Source organism: Oncorhynchus tshawytscha, linkage group LG01 (genome assembly GCF_018296145.1).
Source record: "Oncorhynchus tshawytscha isolate Ot180627B linkage group LG01, Otsh_v2.0, whole genome shotgun sequence".
Classification (NCBI taxonomy): Eukaryota; Metazoa; Chordata; class Actinopteri; order Salmoniformes; family Salmonidae; genus Oncorhynchus; species Oncorhynchus tshawytscha.
In genome coordinates, this window is record NC_056429.1 from 40,482,286 (window position 1) to 40,506,024 (window position 23,739).

At 41.2% G+C, this 23,739-nt stretch overlaps 1 pseudogene; it reads right to left on the minus strand.

Annotated features, from left to right (window-relative positions):
* Nucleotides 1-943: 943 nt before the first annotated feature.
* On the minus strand, nucleotides 944-12,777 carry LOC112250695 (annotated as a pseudogene).
* Nucleotides 12,778-23,739: the final 10,962 nt, after the last annotated feature.

Below are 23,739 nucleotides of genomic sequence, written 5' to 3' on the forward strand. Positions count from 1 at the left end.
ACCACCACTCCCGCTAATATCCAACCCACCTCCGGCTTGGCTCCTACCCGTATCAACTTAGACCTCGACCCCACCAACCCTTTCCTCCTCGAGGGTCCCACTTTCCTTCGGTCTCACCCCCCATCTCCAGCCCACTACCCATCATGACACAGGCTACTTAGGCCAGCACTATGGCGATGCTTTGAATGTGGTGCATGAATTTATACAATTTTCTATATGTAATCTCTAGTCATAAATACAATAGGCCTAGTATGCATTTATGAAAATGACAGCGTTTTGGTAATGGCCATAGACGTTTGTACTTGTTTTTTTCAACTTCACATCTTCATCTGTTGTCCCCTTCCTCCCAGTCCTTCCACAGTAGTACTTCTAAAGGCACAGGCCTCTGGATATCTCGCCCTTCCCTCTCCTATCTCGAGTGTTATTGGCTGCAGGGCCAGCGGCTGCAGATACACAGCATAGCAGCCGGCCCTCAGTGACCCGATAACATTTATCGTTGTAATGGATTTTTTTTTATGCCTGTCATTAACTCACAGGCAGAGGGGGAAAAAAGATTGCTTGTACCATTTTTTCTGTGGTATTTCGACTTTATGACATTATGTTCAGATATGTAATCTTCCATCATCCTAGTTTTAGGGCCTGTCTGACCTGTCACTGCTTTCTGTGTTTAAATGCATAGCCCTTTGTGTGCTGTGTGGACTCTCCTTGTATCTAGCTATTGTAATGAATATTTTATGAAGCTAAATTAAAATGGTTGAAAGACATGGTTTGGCTAATTATTGTCTGGCTACGACACAGTGCAACACTATTACCGCCAGTGATTTAGCTAGCTGAAGACTTGGAGAAGGTGGACACTTTACGAGGGGCTTATTTGAAACTGCTTCCGACGGCTCTAATATATGTGCTGGCAATACGGCTGTAAAAATCGAGGTTCATCGAAAAGTCATATCTGAGGTGATTTTATTTTTCAAGAAAAATACAATTTGTACAAAATAATTGTAATGATGGAACAAACATTTGGAAATATTGAAAAACAATTCAAGTTAAAAAACAAACATAACAAATGTAAGTTTGATGTACATAATTAGGCATTGACAAAACACCAACCATTCATGTTGACAGGAGAGTTATCCCTAGAATAAAGATTATAGACTAGTAGCATTTCTCCATGAGTCCTATTGGTCCTTGGTGGTCAGTGACTGAGGCACTGTGCATAGTTTGCTTTTCAGTAAGTTTTCTTTCTACCGGGTAGCGACTACTCTGATTCTTACTCCCAGGTGGAGGCGGCTCGGCAATCTGGACAAGGTTGAAGTAGAAGAGGAGGCCCAGGAAGTGGTGGAAAAGAACACTGACACCAGGAGGGGAAACAAATCAGGCAGCCTGGCCAGAGGGGCCAGCTCCATGCTCATAAAGCACAAACCAGCCATGGCCACGATGGAGATGTAGAACTACAGGAGAGATTGAGAGAGATGGAGAGAGATTTTTCAGGTCTATAGTTTTCTAAGGGAGTTAAGCCGTCACAGTTAGACCACAAGCCAAGGACCTCTCATCAAATCAGAAACTGAATTTGACATGCCATTCAAATTGATAATGTCCTAATGACATTTTACATGAATAGATTTTAGATTAATTAAGGGCTGGATTCTATCAGATCCGCGAAAGCCGATACCAGCATAGCAGGTTTTTTTTGGGGTAGTGTTGGAGGTGGAACTGGGTTAGAGTGGTCAAATCTACAAGTGGCACCCTGCATTATACCTAAAGCAGACATCGCAATTGGCTGCACGGAGTAAGTAGCACAAAGAGAAATCTCCATTCCAGTTCGAACACTGTAAGGTGAGACGTAATCTACAACTCGATTAGGCTGGTAGACATCCTCATTACTTCATTTAATGATTTTCAATTTCAAATATTTCTGTATAGCCTACACTTTCTCGTTCTGAACTGCTAACGTGAGTGGGATGGGTGTGGCTTAGTCATAATAACTATGCAAAGTAGACAAGATCAAAAATAAAATGAAGAGCCATTGCATGACGATCCCGCATCACAAGCTGACATTTATGTTGCCTCGGCCGGTGCGTCCCGAACTCAAAGGCAAACAGTGTTGGTAGCAGGATCAACATTAACATGTCTATTTGGGACCTACGGGCCAAGGGATCAGTGAGGGTAGGTTGCGTAAGCGCCTCCGTATGAGACCAACCCTATTAAACCCTAGCCTCCTTATTTATGCCTCTTGTGTAAATAAATATATCTAGGCAAAACTTGTGTTAATGACTCTATAAAAAGACACCACTTCCTTCTCATGATCTCCCACACCACACAGCACCGCCCAGTAGCGGTGTCACTGGCTACGTCCCAATCCCAAATGGCACCCTTTTCCCTATACAGTGCACTACTTTTTTACCAGAGCCCTATGGGGTCTGGTCAAAAGTAGTGCACTATAGGGAATAGGGTGACATTTGGGATGCACCCCATTTCTGTCGCTAGGGGAGGGGAGGGTGCAGCTGTAGAGCTGGGCAGGGCCAGGAAGCCATGTCAGACGCCTGTATCTTAAATAAGTGATAAATAATACTTGGGGCCTGGCAGTGGCTTTCATCCCAGGCAGCTTACACAGCTTACAGTCCGTGGCACATTATATTTATTTATACAGTTGCAGAGAGATATGCATCTTCTCACGTTGATGCAATTCAGGCTATGAAATGACTGTAGCTAGGTTTCCATCCAATAGGTGACAGATTTTCATGCAAATTTAAAAAAAATCTGCATAAAGAAAATATGCGCATTTCCCACCAGTGGTGTTTCCACCGAACAAAGAAATCAGTGCGTGATGACGTAGTGCACACAACATGTACTGTTTCACTTAATTTGTCATGTACGGGAAAAAACGATGTAAAGTTCAATGTGTTTCCATTGGACCAAAACATTGTTAAATAGTTAAATAGCAAATCTTGGCATGTGCATTCTAGCCAACAGCTTGCTGATACTGTGCGGGTAGGCTAGTCTACATGATGAGATTATTATGGATAAGAGACAGAATATTTTTTATTTGTCAAACGGCAGTCAAGCAATCGATCATCATGTCACGAGAATAAGACCCTTGATATTTATTGGAAAGGAGCATCAAAGAACACGTTCACCACCCTGTGAAGTTCAGCGTAACTTATTTCATCCGTAGCCTAATAAACTGCATGCTTTCCCCCGAGTCATAGTGGGAGGACGACACACCATATTATGCAGTGGACAACAGCTCATAACAATGTCTGGAACGGAGCAAATGGAATGGCATCAAACACCTGGAAACCATGTGTTGGACGTTTTTGATGCCATTCCACTGATTCCACTCCAGTCATTACGAGCCCGTTCTCCCCAATTAAGGTGCCACCAACCTCCTGTGATATCATCGCGTGACTCCAAGTTCACTTCGATATGAATGGTTATTATATTAATATTTGCGCATAAAGACGTTTCCACCGCCATTTAGCACATCATTTATTTTATAGACACAAAAAGACCCCACCAATCTTCCTGTTTCCGTCACAGCTGTCGTGATTTTGTTGTTTTATACGGTATGACTTTACATAAAAACTGTGGATGGAAACGTGGTTAGCGACAACAACCTTCTGAAATTACTATGAAATTCCTGTGACAAAAACCTCCAGCTCATCTTCCCACCGGGTGGCTGTGAACATTTTTAAAAAACTTATCTGAAGTAACTTGAGTAAGTTAAAGAAAATATTGGGCAACCCCTGCCCTACCCACTACTAGAACAGACAACATTGCAACTATCTGCCTGGTAAAGAGCGCAATCTGTGTTGTCTTTGCAATCGGATAAATGTTTCGCTATGAATGGATGAATGAATACTTTAGCATTTCCTTCTATCACAGAGAGACATAGAGGTGGTGCAACGTGAAATGGTATATGTTTACACCACTAGGCTACGCTTACTTTCCACTTGGTGACCCTTCCGAGGTCCATGCTGGGCATACGGATGGGGCGGTGGTAGGGCCCCAGACGCAGCTCGTCTTCTGAGCAATGCTCCAAGGGCGGAAAAGCAGGTATACGCTGACGAACAGGAAGGCCAGGGAGGTGACCACGTACGGCACCAACAGACCATCTTTCAGTAAAAATGGCAGCATACTGCAGAGGAAAGATAGAGGGGGAGGGAGCAGGGGAGCACAAGAACAATGTAGTCTCTCAGAAACACATATCTCCATCCAATAAACTCTGACTATGCCACATAAAGACGTGTGTTTACAATTCAGACAGCCGTAGTAGGGCCTTCTTAAATCCAACAAAACCCCATCTATTCATTGGCAAAATAAATACCCATCACATTTCTTTTTTAAATACATACTCCGCCAGTTCAACAAAGCCAGTACATTCAGACGCTCTTACAATAACTGTGCTTAAGAAACCATTTGACTAAATTTTGCAATTATGTCTTCAATTTACCCAAACAAAAGATGTATGTCTCCATCAATGGGTGGAGTGGAGATGCACAATGCGGGCCCTGTCAGTTAGACTGTACTAGAGTTGATACACAGAATGACTTGCTGTCCCTATACAAGACATGCTTAGAGGAGAGGTATGCTGGCAATGCAGTGTAATCCACAGACATCCCTATACTAAACCACACGCACAGCAATTAGTACTGCTGGAAGAAGTTAACGACAGCTGGTGAAAGTTAGTCCGTTTCGCTTCCTCTCCGACTGTTCCCTTCATACCGGCTTCATTTGAATCTTTACGTGACTCTTCCGGGAATAAAACCATCCATAGAACATCAACACAAACATTAATCTGACAAAGCATCCTATACTTTCTGAGGATTTGTCCAACAGCGATTTTAGGAGTTTACATTCAATGGACAGGATTGTACTTTTTTTTGAATAGTCTCTCCTATGACCTTTAACCTGGTCTGTTAGTCTGCTATTATTGGCCAGTATACTTTCTCCATCAGTGGTTCCCCTTACTGTAGCTTCTTACGTGAACAGGGAGGCCTGTAAAAAACAGATGGCTGGCAGAGGGAGGTCATTCAGTAGTAGGCATACTTGGTCTAGGGGAAGACAGAAAGAATTGGAGGAGAAAAGGTTAAACACCCCTAAATTATACACACTTCATTGAACAATAAACACCCTACGGGCCCTGGTCAAAAGTAGTGCACTACATAGGGATTAGGGTGCCCATATGGACGCAGCCCATCCCTCCCCGATTGTATAACCACAGTGGTACTCTTTGCGTATCCAGTTACACTCCTTCCTATAGCCCCGAGAATTGATCAACCACAAACAGAGCCCTCCTCTGCTCCACATCCCGGCGTTCCTCCCTAAGCCATGGACATTGCATTACTGATTGATCCGGGGACAGACAGGTGGGAGATAGAACTCAATCGTTAAGGCAGCAACAGATCAGCAAAATCTGAAACCAAATCCCACTGTGCAGTAAAACCTCGATAACCTAGCGCCTGTTTCTTTTTATATACTGCACTGCGGTTGGTGAGGTAAATGATTAGCAACCGCATGCAGGCAGGAAGGCACACACACACACACACACACACGTGAGCACGCACACCCCTACTCCCCTCTACTCACAAGGCAGGCAGGATGATTGATTTTTCGTGAACTTGGAAGGAGAAGAGGAAGAATGCCAGAGAGGAATTTACCTCAAATGGAATCAAACATCAGAAAACAAGACAAGAATACTCACTTACCAAGGGATGTTTGAACTGCCATAGAGTAGGGTTCACCAATAGTTTGATTGACATAGGTAGGATAGCCAGGAGAGTGCTGGCCAAACTGAAAAGAAAACAATAACAGAGAAGAATGAAGTAATCTATCATCATTCATAGAAACAATGCTATGATAAATCGGACCAAATAGTGAATGGCCCAGCCCAGAAACCTAAACCTCATGGTGAAACCGTACTGTGTGGCTGCTGGCTCGTTTTAACCCCAGCACGGTCCACCCATAAGACCACCAGCTATGTGGGAAATGTATCAAATACTGGCCCGCTTAGAGCACCCCAGCATTAGTTTAACCCTTCAATTGTCACTCACTGGGATAGACAGAGGAAGGGAGGGGTGAGAGGGGAGGGGAGGGGACCAGAGGGGTACCTCCACTCCGGCTGAAGGGGTAGGGATAGGGTAAGGTAGGGCAGCACATGAGTGAGAGTTGAGGGCAGCTGTGTCATGGGCCCCATTAAGGCCTAAAGGGCCCCTGAGGAGAAGGTGCAACAGGGCCCCCAACATGGGGCAAGAGGAGTGCTTAGAGGGGTGATTTAGTGTACAGTTCACAGATCATTTTCTGGGGTTGTTGAGAACTATTTAGTGGTATTCCACAACCATAAACCATCAACTGTAACAGTAAGGTGACCAGTGATACCAGGCCATAGAAAGACGTATACCCTTCCTCCCCTCACAACACACAGTTTTTATAATATTCACCCATGACCAACAATATCTAGTGTTTTCATTTCTGTTAAATACGCTGCAGTCACAGAACTCCCAGTTAATCCCTGGTCTTAACAGTCTGGCAGGAACTTGTCCATCCTGTTCAGAGTGCACACCCCTAAATATAGCCCCACGGGTTATTCAAGCACACGCCACCATGACGATGAGAGAAGGGTTCTATGACTGACTTGTAGCCTCTCCTCATTCATGTGGACCTTAGGGGAGAATAATCTTTGACGCCACAGAAAAGTTAGCTGTATCTTGCTTTCCCCACCCCCCAAACAGAAATGGTTCAAATAGTTTATTGTGGATTTCCAAATCTGAAATCTCATCAGCAAATTGCCAACAGTTGTCAGAGGGCCGATAAAAGCCCATAGCAGCTGGTAGTGCTCAGTATTCAGAAGCTGCTCTCGCATATTATTACAAGGGATAATCTTCATTTCACTCTGCTATAACACAGAGGCTCTCGTGTGAGGCTTCTCAGAGAGCAAGAGAGAGAGAGAGAGAGAGAGAGTAGGGACAGAAAGAAAGATAATGAAATGGAGTGAGAGAGAACGATAAAGAGATGGAGAGGGGGATTACCCGAGGTAGAGCTGGGTATCAGTGGACAGGATGGTCTTGATCTTTATCAGGCCGTTCAAGCTGCACCCATGTGTTGGCCACTTGATCCTGTCAACACACACACACACACACACCTTTAAATACAAAAATAGCTCACTTCCTATACTGATATACTTTTTATTTTTAATGAAGTGTTGATAATCCATGTGAATCAAATACAATGTGTTACAAAACTCATCACAAGCCAAGGGTTTCAAATGTAGAAACTCACATATATGGTATTGCAGTATGCAATGTTTTGAAGAGAAGCAAACAAGTGGCGTTGCTCCAAGTAAAAATGGCCCAACTGAAAGTGCAATAAAAATCCCTTCTGTGCATTCCACAGTGCATTGACACAGGAGCGCTTCGGGAAGCATTACCAGCCTCATAAATCGCCCCTGCCAGGGTCCAGGGAATGGGATGTCACTAGAAGCAATGCACTCATTTGTACACTTGGGGACAGAGGGTTAAATGTTCAAAAGATAATCACATTACAACAACTTCCGCATACTTCGGCACATTCACATTCAGACCACCCCATAGAAGACCACTGTAGTGTCACAGTTTCCACCCACCACACCCACCTAAGGCAGATGGAGTTAGGACCGTTGTGATTTAAGTGCCCTAGAAGTTGTTCTGGGATCAGATATTAAGGCCCCCTGCTGTTTCTGTGATATTAAACAATGTAGAAATGCAATGCATAGATCAGTGTAACCCAGGGTTTCCCAAACCTGGTCCTCTAGTACCCCAACAGCACAAATTTTTATTGTAACCCTGGACAAGCACACCTGATTCAACCTGCAAGTAATCATCAAGCCCTCGATGAGCTGAATGAGGTGTGTTTGTCCAGGACTACAACAAAAGTGTGTACTGTTGGGGGTACTGGAGGACCAGGGTTGGGAAACACTGGTCTAACCATGTCTTGCGACAGTGTGGTCCCTTCTATAGTGTGAATTTCTACGAGGTCCTCTGGGCCTTGCTACAGCTGCTCAGAGCACAGCTGTGTGTGTGGAGGTTACGGACAGGCCCAGTCAGCAGGCAGGCCGTACTGCCGACATCTAGGCCTCATCTCTGCTCGAACACCCCCTCCTATAGCCTCGCCAAATAAGTACCCTACCGGAATGTCCCCCCAATGCCGCCTGGGCTGAGTTCAACACATGAACCATGGGGTTCGGCAGCAAATGTGGGTTAGTGCCGTTGGTGGTGCTCCTCACCTATAAGCCTCTGTGGAATGTCACATGCTGCAGCATTTGGTGCCATTTTTGTGAAGCAGGAAAACTGAGATGGCCAGAGTGCTGTTTGATGGGTAAACTTACAACTTATCCTCCCGCCCCGCCCCTCCCCTCCTCACCCCGATCCCCTCCTCCTCACCCTCCCACCACTTCTCGCCATGTCCGCTTTTCTTTGCCCGGCTTCCGCTTACACAATTTCACAATTAGTTTAGAGAGGCTTCACCTGGAGCCCCTGGCACCGCGGCCCGTAGGGCTGTGGAGTCACTCACACCCTGTGTATTATGTTTGTATCGTTTCATAAACAAACAGCTGCCATGCATACTGCCATCCTGACCAGCCTCACAGAATTTTCAATTACTTCTCACTTCACCGCACCTTGGGTGCCACCTCCGGGAATGGGTAGATCTACAGGACACGGCGGGCATAGGGGAAGTTTCAAAAAGCTAAGCCCCCGAGCCTTGGCCTCAGCTGCCGACCCCATCTACACCCCCGACCCCCCTCATCCTCCTCCCCCATAACAGTGTTACTTTACCTCAGCACCTCGATCATGACACGCTTTCAACAGTGCCGCGGAAGTGTTTGCGATGCTGCTCTCACTAATGTCCCCTGTGTGATCCATCATTGTCCGTTCGTCTTTAATTTCCTCCCCCCTCTCCCGCCCTCCCTCGTTCTTTCTCCCTTCTCTTCCAGTGTGGCCTCGCTGTGTGTACATACACACGTGTAAGTTCACTTATCAAGGACGCAGCGGTTTGGCTGACAACATTTTGCACAACGAATGGATGAACTCTGACACGGATAGCATTGGACCCTGGCACCACATCACATGGCTAAAACATGGCCCCACAATGATGTGCTGAAATGACCCTGGCAGTAAATTAGCTAGATTTATCTGTATCCCCCCCACCTAGTCCCCCGACCATTCAACATTGTATTCCTCTGTTTTCTACGATCCTGCATGGGATCCATTTCCAATTGGCTAAGCACAGAGGAGTTGAGTGTGTGTGTGTGTGTGTGTGTGTGTGTGAGAGAGAGAGAGAGCATGTAGGCTGTGGTTTAAAGAACAGGGGGCACAGCGCACCACTCCTGTCTATAAGGGGCAGCACTGTGTTAACTACCTTAGCCCCCTCGTCTTTCTACCACCAACTGATTTCAACTTGGCAGATATTGTGGTCCCTCAGGTAAAAAACGCAGTTATCACTGTAGATCACGACGGTCTCCTAAACGATGGGTAGGCATCCTCTACATCCTAAATCAGGGCTATTCATACAGGGGTGGAGCAACAGAGATACTGCAGGGCCTCCTCAAATGTTTTTTTTTTTTAATTGAATATCACTAGCGACAACAGAATAAATAGATTTTGAATTACATACCTACAGTAGAAAACAGGAAAATATTTGATTTCTAATGATGTCAACTTAATAGCTAATTACACTGGAGTAATCTGACATAGGCTTTGAAAAAGCACCCGCGCTTCACTAGTCGTGGCAAGTGCTGTTGCTTTCTCGACCAAAACATGGCTAACCTTTATTTAACCAGCCTAGCGGCTGCTATTAGCTAGGAATGTGTTTGGCGTTATATTACCTTTCTAATAGGCTATGTTAGAGACTACACTTCGTCTTCCGATTATAGAACTGTGGGGATGTCAAAATAATGAAAATCTATCTACCAAATATAGTCATATTAAAATGTTGATTACTTCTTCACATTATCATTCACCTGATGATAATACAAGATGTTAAAAAAGTGTTTTGCTAACATATGATGGGGGGTCCCTGTGTTACCAGTTTGCCTGGGCAGGGGCAGTGTTGTAAATTAACTGAGTAAAAATATTTTGAAGTACTACTTAAAGTCATTTTTTTGGGGGTACTTTATTATTTATATTTTTTTTTACAACTTTTACGCCACTACACTCCTTAAGAAAATATGCACTTTTTACACCCATACATTTTTCCTGACACTCAAAAGTACTTGTTACATTTTGAAGGCTTAGTAGGACAGGAAAATGGTCAAATTCACACACTTATCAAGAGAAAGTGTGGTCATCACTACTGCCCCTGATCTGACGGACTCAAAAAACTGAAATGCTTCTTTTGTAAATGATCTCTGAGTGTTGAAGTGTGCCCCTGGCTATTTGTAAAAAAAAAAAAAAAGAAGAAGAAGAAAATCGTGCTGTCTGGTTTCCTTAATAAAAGAAATTTGAAATTTATAGCATTTACTTTTACTTTTGATACTTAAAGTATATTTAAAAACCAAATACTTTTAGACTTTTACTCAAGTAGTATATTACTGGGGGACTTTCACTTTTACTTGAGTCATGTTCTATTAAGGTGTCTTTACTTTTACACAAACATGACATTTGGGTACTTTTCCCGCCACTGGGTGGGGTTCCCTAGGCAACAAAAGTCTGAAAACTCATGTCTTACATCCATCTTTATGTCAAAAGACTGGGCTGTGGATGAAGAACCTGGTTTGGTCACCATAACATCGGTTGGTCACCATAACATTCCAGAACAGGGATCTAGATTCAGCCGTGGGACGATTTTGGTTGGAGAACCGGAACATAATTATAATCATTTGTGCACTGCAAATTGCCCAAAAATAGATTGTACTTGAAAATAACAATCATTTGATACCTTGATTACATTGAGACACGATCATGTCTCTTGCTTTTTTTGTGGGAAAACATGGTGAACAGACTTCCTAAATTAAACACACGTTTAGCTGAAATCCTGGTGAATTTAGTATATCTTTTTTTTAACTAAAACTTTGGGGGGCCAAAAAACATAATTTACTGTTGTCGACCCGTTCTAGAAACTTTAGGTGACTCACGTCGCAGGATATTAGGGAAAGAACTTGACCCTGTGTGGTTCTGTTGGTAGAGCATGATGCTTGCAACGCCAGGGTTGTGGGTTCGATTCCCACGGGGGAACCAGTACGAAAATGTATGCACTCACTACTGTAAGTCGCTCTGGATAAGAGCGTCTATTTAATTATGTAAAACGTTAACTTGAGAGTATGACTAATTGGCTTGAACACTGAAAAATGTTGGGGTCACTATCAATTACACAGTATGTACCTCGAAGAGGCCCCACTCCACAGGAAAGAGGCAGTACAGGGCCTGGCTGGGGTCAGACAGGAATGGCAGCCAGCAAACGTCACCAGGACTGTTACAACAATCTTTACTAGCAGGAACAACCTCGGTAGAAGGTGGGTGAGAAGACAAATGATAAAGTACACCGAACCTTGAAATGGAACCCTTATCTACTGCACCAGAGTCAGATGAACTTGTGGATACCATTTGTATTACTTTGTGTCCAGTATGAAGGAAGTTAGAGGTAGTTTCGCAAGCCAATGCTAACTAGCGTTACTGCAATGACTGGAAGTCTATGGGTATCTGCTAGGTCATTGCGCTAGAGCTAGTTAGCAACTTCCTTCAAACTGCATGCAGACACATAAAAATGGTATCCACTAGTTCATCTGACTGAGGAAAATCCCGAAGTATAAGTTTAAAACGGTCAAATACCCAAAACATAAACTCACTCGGGCACTGTCTGTACATTAAATCTAAATTAAATCCATGTTTATTTGTCACATGCGCCGAATACAACAGGCGTCGGTAGACCTTACCATGAAATCCTTACAAGCCCTTAACCATCATGCACTATAAATGCACTTGTAAAGCAGTAAAACATTCAAATTAATATTTTCAACAGTATGCATGGGCTGAATCTCAGCTCTCTCTGTTGTTCTCTCTCACATGTTCCTCTGAGAATTAAGATTGATGTAGCGGACTCCAAAAAGACAACAGCTGTGTACCATGACTGTCCGTGCATCCCAAGTTAGTCAATGTATGTTGTGAAGACCATGCATCAGCTAAAAGTATTTCACAGTAGGTCAGCTGTAGAAGTTGTGTGGTGGTAAAGTTGCACACACAGGAATAGCTGAGGAGCTTGGGCATGGCGATAGTGTCATCTGGACATATCTTCCCCTACCCATCTAATCCAGCTATCCATTTGCTACCAGATGCCCTTGGTACATTGTTACTAGATAAACAAATGTGAGGACACTAGTAACAGTCATCCAACCGGATTGCCTCGCCTCAATAACTCCGCTACTCTGTTTGGGAGAGTGGCAGAGTAGACATAGTATAGGCTACTTCATGGGGCCATATTTTGTCCACTGGCTACAGGAAGTTGTTGATTAAGTATTTCTTGAAAAAGATTCATTCTGACTGTGATTCAGAGTTAATGAAAATAATCTGATCTTTGATGCTTTTTTCCCCATCAGACTTGATGGTAAACTGATTGTCTGATTGATTAATTTTATAGAGTGAAATCATACATTCTCTGCTGGCTCTCACACAACATCTTTCCACACACACAAACCTCCTTAGCCAGGGCTGTAAGTCTAAGTCAGCTAACTCACCCTCGGCCTGCCAGGCCCTGCTTGAAACACTTGCCCAGTAAGTAGCAGAAGAAGGGCAGGGAGTGGTAGAGCTCCATCTGTTTGTAGTTGAGGGGCCAGGACGAAGGCCAGAGAGCCTAGCATGTCCCAGCCCAGACCCAGACCCACCACACCCCATAGGGCCAGCCCCAGGCTTACACTGTTGTATTTGACGCCAGGTTAAAGAATATAGACATGACGACACGGTTAACCCCGAAAACACGTGGACATTGGTCAATATGGATAGGGACAAATTGAAATGTTTCCAACAGAAGAAACTATAAAAAGCATACGCATGACCATGGTAGTAATTGAAACAGAACACTTTGGAGATTATGGAGAAAGGATCAGTCCAAAGGGGAAGACACAACAGTTCACCTGACACAAGACTGAATCCAAACATTATACACGGTTGATTGTTTGTGCATTTTACATTTACTGTACTTTACACAGCATTTGTCAATAGCGAAATCGGAAAATACTCCTGACACATTCAGAAACATTATAAAAAATATGATTTGAAATGTTGGAGAGGGTGCAAGATAAGAAGGGGGAAAAACGATGACAAGGGTTTGAATGACAAGTCTAAGTGGTGTTACCAAGTGGCCACACACCTCTCCAAAGTGTGCCCAGTACCTAAGTCCTTTCGATGCACTTTTATGACTCAATGAAAGAGCCTTCAACTAACAGATGTTTTTTTGAGCTCTCCTAGCTTTGCCATTGAGGAACTAAAGGAAGCACACTTGTCGTTTTTTTGGTCTGGAACACAGCCCTGTGTCCCCAACATCACAAAATAAATCACAATCTTTTGACCGCTTATCCTATTGCCGACATGCTATAAAATACAATCTTACAGCGTTAGGCTTTCCAAAGGCACATCAGACAAACAGATTGTAATTTTGGTGCGCATAGAATGGAGTCACGAGTGCATTCAAGTGCGTGTTTGGCGGCTCATTTTCCTCACAATACGACAAACACAGGCTCATTGTGTTCAGGACAACCCAGGGTATAACACCTGTCATCCTTATCACTGTAGATCCATCACAGTGATGATAAAACGTTGATCATGTAAATGACATGAGTTTTCAAATATGGGACTGTTAACATTTGGGCTCAGGGGTGTGTGGTTTGCTTGTATGACGTCAAAGCAGTATTTATTATACTCCTCAACGTCTGCAGCAATTCCCTCATTCATACAAAAAGAAATGTGCAAGAGTAGCCCGATTAGAGGGAGGAATGGGGGGCATTTTCTTGTCGTGAGCGGTGCTCAAGTTATAACGGTTGTCAGTCAAAACCCCCTACAGAACTATGAAGTGGAGAACCTGACCTCTGATGTCATGTACTGTACACCATGTTGCTGTACAGACGCTGCGTTCCAACTTAGGCGCTTATCAATGACAACATTTTCAACCCATATATGGGATGACAGGGGCTGTGAGTGGAAAGGGCTACAGCTCATAAGAGTTTCTAACGCTGGTCAGTCCGAATCTGTAGTGCAGTGACAGAGACAGCTTTGGTTTTTAAAAGACAACTGGAAATGCCCGAGGTCGATGAGAATAAGGCCTGGATAGAGCAGGATACAGGACTGTGCAGACCTAGTATCTTCATTTTTCTAGTTCTACAGTATCTTTGTTTTTCTAGTAACGTTTTAGTTACAAGCAAACAGAGGACATGTACATGACAGAATTCTGCCTTACCTTCTCTTGTTCGATCCTTCACTGAGGTGAAAAAAAAGAAAAAAAGAAGTAAAGCACAACAGCAGGAACATATATCAGCAACAGGAACTGAGAAAAGATACATATATTATTCAGTCCCCAAAAATATGAATAATAAGTGAATCATCCTATTCATTGTCTTCCGACAGGTGGCGTCTTCCAACAACTCTTCGACGCTCGTCCCTCAACCGACAGTTAATGCCGAGGGAGTCGTAATGCTATCTGATGTAAGACATTGCTTCCTCTTGTGATAAATGAATGACATACAGTACAATCAGTATATATATTCTTAAACAGGATAGGAATGTGCAGAAAGAAAGCAAATTCTTCATATCGAGCCATGAAATGAGTCCCTTTTGCATTCCTTTGATATTTTTTTTTTTAGAAATGATGCACCAATTCTGTATTTTAAAAGCCTGATATACAGGGCGCTCCAACTGTATCGGGACAGTGACACATTTTCTGTTGGTTTTGTCTCTGTGCTCCAGAACTTTGGATTTGAAATGATACAATGACTATGAGGTTAAAGTGCAGACTGTCACCTTAAATTTGAGGGTATTTTCATCCATAACGGGTGAAACGTTCAAAAATTACATCCCTTTCGTACATAATCCACCCATTTTAGAGGACCAAAGTATTGGGACAAATTCACTTACATGTGAATTAAAGTAGTAAAATGTTTAGTATTTGGTCCCATATTCCTAGCACGTAATGATTATATTAAGCTTGTGACTCTACAAACTTGTTGGATGCATTTGCTGTTTGTTTTGGTTGTGTTTCAGAGTATTTTGTGCCCAATAGAAATGAATGAATGGTAAATCATTTCTAAACACTTCTACATACATGTGGACGCTACCATGATTACGGATAGTCCAGAATGAATCGTTAATAATGACGAGTGAGAAAGTTGCAGACTCACAAATATCATATTTGTGCATAATCATGGTAGCATCCATATTAATGCCCCTGAACAAGGCAGTTAACCCACTGTTCCTAGGCTGTCATTGAAAATAAGAATTTTTCTTAGCTGACTTGCCTAGTTAAATAAAAGGTATAAAATCTAATATATATATTTTTTAAATGTAGAAGTGTTTAGAAACACATTCTATTCTTATTTACAATAAAAGTGACTCCAAAATGACACAATACATTATTTACCATTCATTTCTATTGGGCACAAAATAACCTGAAACACAACCAAAACAAACAGAAAATGCATCCAACAAGTTTGTAGAGTAACAATCTTGATGTAATTATTGCATGCTAGCAATATGACACCAAATACTAAGCTTTTGACTACTTTAATACACATAAGTGAATTTGTTCTAATACTTTTGGTCCCCTAAAATGGGGGGACTATGAACAAAAAGTGCTGTAATTTATAAACGGGTATCCCCGAGATGGATGAAAATACCCTCAAATGAAAGCTGACCGTCTGCACTTTAACCTCATAGTCATTGTATCATTTCAAATCCAAAGTGCTGGAGTAGTGAGCCAAAACAACAGAACATGTGTCACTGTCTCAATACTTTTGGAGCTCACTGTTTCAAATGCAGAGTAAGATTTGCTTAACTGCCAAAATGCAGCATTTTGTCATGTCCCTCTGTGCACTCTAAGTGACCTCAAGGAAGATGAGGATGAAGATTTTAATCCACTTAACCCCAAAATATCCCCTAAGTTTTCACCATCATTGTAAAGCCATAGTTATTTTATTGCTTTGATAAAAGTCATTTCTGAAGACTATTATTTATTTAATGTGTTTAGTGACTCATTTTAAGGTGAAATAAAACACCTGTCCCCCATTTTAAGGTCAACCTTGTTATGTCAACTAAGCTCTCTTTTTAATATGATGAAACTATTCCCCTTGAAATATATATTTAAAAAAACAAACATTGAACATCTAACAGTCTAATCATAGTGTAAAAGCAGGCGGCCTGTTTCTACTCTTTCTGGCCATTTTCTGGTATTTTGTGGTGGAAAACTGAGTGGGTCGAGCATAACACATCAACCCTGTTACCAATAGATAGACAGGCTAGAAATGTCTTAACAATTGCATTTTTTGTTGTTGTGAAGCTTGCATTCAATTGCCCCTCCCTGTTGCACACAAGCTTCCATTCCCCGTCACAAGGGGATTTATGGCTGATTTTAAGATAAATCGTCAACCTTGTAGCAGTCAACCTGTTACTTTGTTTGGCACATACTAAAACAAAATGTAACCTCTTGATATGGGAAAACATGTTTTTTTATTCAATGGAACATGTGACAGAATGTAATAATTTGGTGAAATACGCCCCCCCACCAAGTTACACTACCCAAAAGGGACTCATTTCGTGGATGACCCAGTAAACAAATAATCACCTATAGAACTTTTATGTAAAATGTATTGTAGATGATGATATTGAAAACCACACGGGGGGTTAACAGCTGTTTGATACCTGTCCTTCAGTAGTCTTAGCTGTGGCTCTCGTAAACATCTTATGGGCTAAGCTTTCGTAACCTTGAGACGTGTGCAGTTCCACCCACTCTGGGTTTATCCGTTTGGCTCTGCAGGGAAGCACATACACATGGTGACATAGTGTTAGAAATAACTTGTGTGTGTGTGTGTGTACAAACAGACTTAGATATGAGCACAGAGTAGGCTATGTTAGGCTGTTAGGAGGGAGGGGGGGAGGGTCAGTCTAATCCCCAGCATTTCAAGTTGTTGAAGTACCTGGATGGATAAAGAAACATTTGAGTTCCTTAGCTACTGCTAAAAACGCATACAAATGCAAGACAATAGCATAGGCTATTGGACAGGTGCATCTAGACCAGCCTACCATTCATAGACAGGCAGATTATATGTCACTTCTTGCCAGTGCCGTTGAGTTTCGCCCCTTACATAGGTGGTTTGCCAGCCACTGGAAATAAGATAAATATGTGAATATGCTGCTAAATGATCATATCTACTAGCTAGCTACAGCAATAATATGCAGAGGAAGAGAGCACAGTCATGCTGCTGAAGAGTGGCAGCAAGCTGACTCTCATATTTTTGTTCGTCTAATGGCCAAAATAATTGCACCAAAATACCGGCTGCCTTTCACCACTCAAAATCAGCAATTTGATACGTTTACAATGCCACGCTAGCTAGCTAGCTATGTTAGAAACTGAGAGCTGTCAGTGAGCACTGCAGGTGCAGCATTAGCACAAATAAAGCTAGCTAGTCCACTTCCTACCTGAATACGAGTTCAAGGATTACAGCCCATCTCGCCGTAAAACCGAGCAAAACACAAAGGGATTACAAGACTCCAGTTCTCCATGCCCGCGAGCATAAAATAGCATTATTATCGGCAACGAAATGCTTTAATTTTCGGTGCATGTTGCAGATTCCTGCAGGATTGTTGTTTACACTTCATGGACACGTCAGAGCAGGCGCTGGGTGATGACGTACCTCTCTTCCTCTGTGCCTTTTGGATTAGAGATGGATGATGCTGAATGAGGTCGATATATAGAATATTCGATCCCCATCAAACCGACATGTTCACATCATGTGTCAAATATGCACAGGTAAGAGGTGAAAAAGCAGAGATAGTAAAGGATGTATCCATTTTGTTTGTTCATTTGTGATTTGGAGATTTATGGAACCAGTTTTCCACAAATGTCCTTTTAAAATGGCAGTGGTAGGCACACATGAGTTTGAACGCTTAGCAACCGTTTCCAGGTGTTGGTCCAAATGATAAACGAATGCCTAGTCTGAACATTAGACTGACTTATTTTCATACAAATGATTAGCCTGAAACGTCTGTGATGAGTGCTATGAAAGCCATGATTCTCTCTGGAGGATTGACATAAAGGAGAGAGGCTATAGACTAATCACAACAATATGTGACAACAATATGAGGTCATTTATGAATATCAAAATACTGTAGCAGATTATACTGTGTCACCAAGGTGCTTGTTGTCACCTTCAGTCCAGTTACTTTCTGCCAGAGGCACATCCTGTATGACCTTTCAATCCAGTGACATCTACATTACAACCATGTCTCTGTTTCCATTCTGAGGGGTAAGAAGGTATTGGATAAAACACATCACTTCTTTGTGGTTCACGCATCAATTATTTATAAATAATAATAACCTCGGACAACTGCTGATTTGCAATGACTTTCATTACAATGAGAAGCCTATAACTCATTGATGGCCATTAGTTATTAATACCCTGGTGTGCCAGCTTTACTTTGTCATTTATTGCTTAATCTCTGTGCCTTTTAAATATTCAGTAACTGCTGTATCTACATTTACTGTCTATGATCTGGCCTGGCTTGTCACCCCTGCTATAATTCTATATTGAAGGCTTTCCAGGTCTTGCCTGACAATGCACTGTGTCTGAACTGGCACCCTATTCCCTAATGCACTATATAGTGAATAGGGTGCCATTTCAAATGCAGACCCAGTTGTGGGTTATTCCTTTACCCATGTTTCGAATGCATAGAATAGAGTAGGCAATGGTTGTGGAGAAGGAGATGAAGCAATGCAGCCTTGTTCTTTGCTTGCCAATGCCACTTGAGTCTATATGGTTTTTTACGATACCTATGTTTCCTACCAATCCAATAGAGTGGGGAATGGATGTGGAGCAGGAGACAAAGGAAAGGAAACAGCTTAAGCTGGGGTACTCTTATCATCATCACCATCATCAGGGTGACCAATGACTGAAGGTGCTGCTGCTGGACTCTAGTGGATGCTTGTCTGTTTGCCCTTAGGGGATGAAGGGATCAATTAAGTAATGAAGTAACTCTATCCAATAGGTGACACTTGTTGTTGCTACAACACAGTATTATGACAATAACAACATTGTAATGGCACAATGGCAGTGGTAGCTAAATGCAACAACCAGGTATGCAACCATATTAATAATAATAATAATAATGTAATAATAATAATATGCAACCATTTTGTTTTGTTTGCACAGTTAATATAATTATTGACCACTTGCCATAGATTGTAGGTAGTTATTGAAATGTATTTGTAGATTTCATTACACACACACACACACACACACACACACACACACACACACACACACACACACACACACACACACGTTCCCAGTAAATTGCACTTTGGATAAACTGAAACACCTTGGAAATGGATCAATGAAGTATTCTCATTTTTAAGAAACAGTGGGAAATAGGCCCACAAAACAGAGATATTATTTTGGGAATGTCACCTGGAATATTAGCTATGTGTCACCTGGAAAATGGATCAATAAAGTATTCTTCGTTGTATAAAAATAGTCTATACAAAACATAGCCTACATTCCCAACTGAAACACCTTTTATAGCTAATAAAGTAGGCAGTACAAAACAGAGTGATCATCATGGGAATCTGTCATTTGCAATATTAGAGGTCCGAGTTCCATATTAGAGCATTTATTTTATATGGTGAATCAATTTGTGTCAACCAGATGACATAGGCCAGTATAAGGCCCTTATGTGCAACTATATGGGAAATGTGTTCCTTGTTTTCTCTGTTGTAGGCCTAGTACATGTCAAATACAAACATTTAGAACACATTTATACACAGACACAACTGTAAATAAACGTAAATAATAGGTGAGGCTATACTGTAATATTGCTATTAGTATTACTCAATCTTCACTCAAAATGCCTTGCTATATACTGTATACTCAGCTAAGCTTTAATTTACAGTCCAAATGTGATTTTATATAGACCTACTGTATTAATGCAAGACTCTTTTTATTTTATTTTATTTATGTCAAGTATACGAGAGAATCTCTGTGGTGTTCCATGCTGACTGTGCTGTCAGTATTGAGAGTGTGTTAAAGGGTTGTGGGAACCGCTTGTCCTCGCTATCCATACACCCCACCTGTGCAGGGCGCGAGAGCAGGTGCAGCTGCAAAGGTCAACGTCGTGTGTGATTGTGAGCCCCGCGCAATCTACTAAGCGCAGCAAATTTCAACAGAGCTCTATAGGATTTTTAGGCCACCCGAAAACGGAAACGCGTCCAAACATTTGTGCGCAGGTGATCATTCTTCCCGTGTTGTAAGCCGTTTCGTTGGAGAAGACGTGGCTATGTCAGTATGAATATTAGCCTATTCATCATATTTGACATATAGTAGCTTACTATATACCCTATCTATACGGCAAAACCTTAAAACCTTCAAAATGGCTAAACCAGGCTTGTGGGGGATGCGTCATTTCCATCCAAAAACGTATTTGATCGAGACCTGTAATGAATATGAATGTTTAAATACCAATTTGAAGTTTATTCATATAACTAATATCTATACATATTATCGTTATTGTTGTCCATAAATAGGTTATGCTTGTTTTTTCGTCTTAATTCAAGTCAAAATAGTTTTATTATAGTAGCTTATTTTTCATATCGGCTCCGATTTGTTTTTCTAAAAAAGTATTATGGGAAAGACAATTATTTAATTGTGCACAATATGAAAAGACTTACATATTGTGCACAACAATTCGTCAAAGCAACCTGAGACTGCAACAAGAATAAAAAAGTATATTAACTTTGTCCTGGTATTTAAGCTTACATTGTGCAGCCAATTATTTTGAGGATTGTGATTGTCAAAACGAGTTGGCAGCCCCTGTCAGTCTGCTTAAGGAGCTCTGGTGGTCCACGGTTGCAATACCCATCGAAGGTTACTACTTGACGTCAGGTATATAAAAAGCATGGGATCTATTATAACCTTGCACTTGTTAAAGAGTCAACTATTTCCCACCAGCTGCCCCTAAAATAGACACACTATTAAATCCCGTTGAATCCAAACAATGTCACAGTGTCCCTATTCCAAGATAAATAACATCTACCAAATCCCTCCAGTATAGGAACCTACTTATTCTAACAGAACAGTAGCCCCTGATGAAAGTCACCCATATAATGCCCCAGGGCAGATATTTAGGACTTGCCTTATGTTTCTCTGTGTTTAAATTGCTTTGCACAAGAATACAGGTGTCAATAAACGCCACCTAGCGATGTTCACAAGTCATTGCTGTTACGCGGTCATGTGTATGTTATTTGTGTGTTACATTCTTAACAGTGAACACAGACCAGGCAGGTCCGAAAAAGACAGGGGCAGAATGGCTCCATCGAATAAAAGCCATATTCTTATCAAACTAAAGCCTACCGGTATTGCATGACAATATAGACTGTAGACCTATGTAGGCTTAAGTGTTCTCAATTGCTGAAGTTTTTGTTTAGCTAGAGATGAATTGTTATACTGCCTGCTTAATTAAAATGTATTACTCTTACTTAAGACATAATAGAGAACATGGTAATAATTATGATACACATACCCACATTGCGTCAGTCAGAGTTTTTTGGAAAATAACCAGCTTGCCAATTAAAAATAAACATTTTAATGAACAACCGTCAGTTGATAAGAGTTCGTTTATTAATGCACAAATTTCAAATAAACATTACAGCCTAATATACCATCAACAATCGCCTATCGAAGTGATTGTAGGCCTTACAAATCTCCCCTCACAACGAAGTCCCAAGGTCTACATTTTACTACAGTATTTTTCCTCGAAAGCCAGTAGACCTGGGCTTATATGGCATCATATTAGATATACGTCTTCTAAGAGAAGCCTCTGCATCGCTACGTCCTGTAAATCATCGGTGGTATGTGATATCAAATCGGAGCAATGCGCATAACAATGTAGTCTCATCTGAATGAATAAGAAGTCAGTCGTGGAATGGGCGCCCCGTTATCCAGTGTCATTGAGAAGCACTGCCTCAGCAGCTTCTTCAGACTGAAAGTGAATTCAAGTAGATAGCCCTTTCTCTGTTCACATGAGTATCCGTTAAAAAATAACCCCCCTAACCCTTGTGCACTGCACCGGACACACACACCATCCACCATTTGCTGTTTGTGTAAAACTGATTAGCCAGACACAACTGTGAAACTAAGTGTTACTTCTGTAGTAGCGACATGCAAACATGTTTATATCTTCTTAGTTTTTCTTGTAATAGGACTCCTTAATGTCTCGACATCTGCACTCCATAAACTTTCTCATTGTGGAATTCGGTTTCATTTTCAAGTTAATAATGTCAGTGAAAACATTAGAAACAACTTATTTGATAATATAGTATTTTACTATTTTGAGACACCAAAATCATTTGCATACCGGCTCTAATGCATCTATGTTTGTTTCAAGTTTTACCTTTATATAACTAGGGAAGTCAGTTTTAAGAAGAAATTCTTATTTTCAATGTCGGCCTAGAAATAGTGAGTTTTTTTTTACCTTGTCAGCTCGGGGAATCGATCTTGCAACATTTCCGTTACTAGCCCAACGCTCTAACTACTAGGCTACCTTCCGTCCCAGGTAGTGATAATTTCAAGACATCAGAGTAGCAAAGTAGTCATTTCTGATTTGTGTTTAGGCTTATATTCTATTCCTGTTCAAATATATTTAATTGTTTTCACATCTGTAAATTAGCCATCATAAGGTACTAGCACAAATAGGCTATAATGATATAGTTATTGTCATGCGAAATTCTAAGATGATATCATAATAACAAGCCACAAACTACTTTTAAAGACAGTTGAATTTAGGCCTAACTGTAAATTGATATTGATAATGAAGGGATATTACATTAAATTAAAGATTTCCTCATTTGTAATATCAATAGACATATTTTATATCGATATTACATTTTAACTTTAGGAAATTACCTGTGTTTTAAGTTACTCATTTATTACTTGCTCCCGGTAATAAACACGTCACGATCCTCTCACCTAATTATCATAAGCATGGCGGTAGAAATATGGCCTACCTTAATAATTGGCCTTAAATTAAATTCACCGGTTTGCAATCTGTTTTAATTGTTAAATATGTTTACATTTTAATCTAGGCTATTTGCTTACAAATCCATACTGATAGTTTATCATATCCATGTCTACTTTCAGATTATTTCCAACTATTAAAATGGTTTCAATTAGAGACGTTTCAATAGTAATTATCACACAGCAGATCTATATCAGATACTTCAAAAACTACATAAAGAAAATGAATACTGTTAATGCTTATTTTTTTGTGGATTTATTAACAAATGAATCCATTTTACAACACAATAGAGCTACATAGAATACATATATTTGAATTTATAGACAGACTATTTGTCCAGACTTAGAATAAGAACATGTTGTATCTTGTATGAAAAATCAAAGCAAAATAGTTGATCATTTTGAACTAACAGTGAGCTCCCATACAAAAGAACATAGAAAATAATATCAGGAACACTCGTATAACTACAACTGTTGTACAGTTCAAACACCAAAGAGAAAATAGG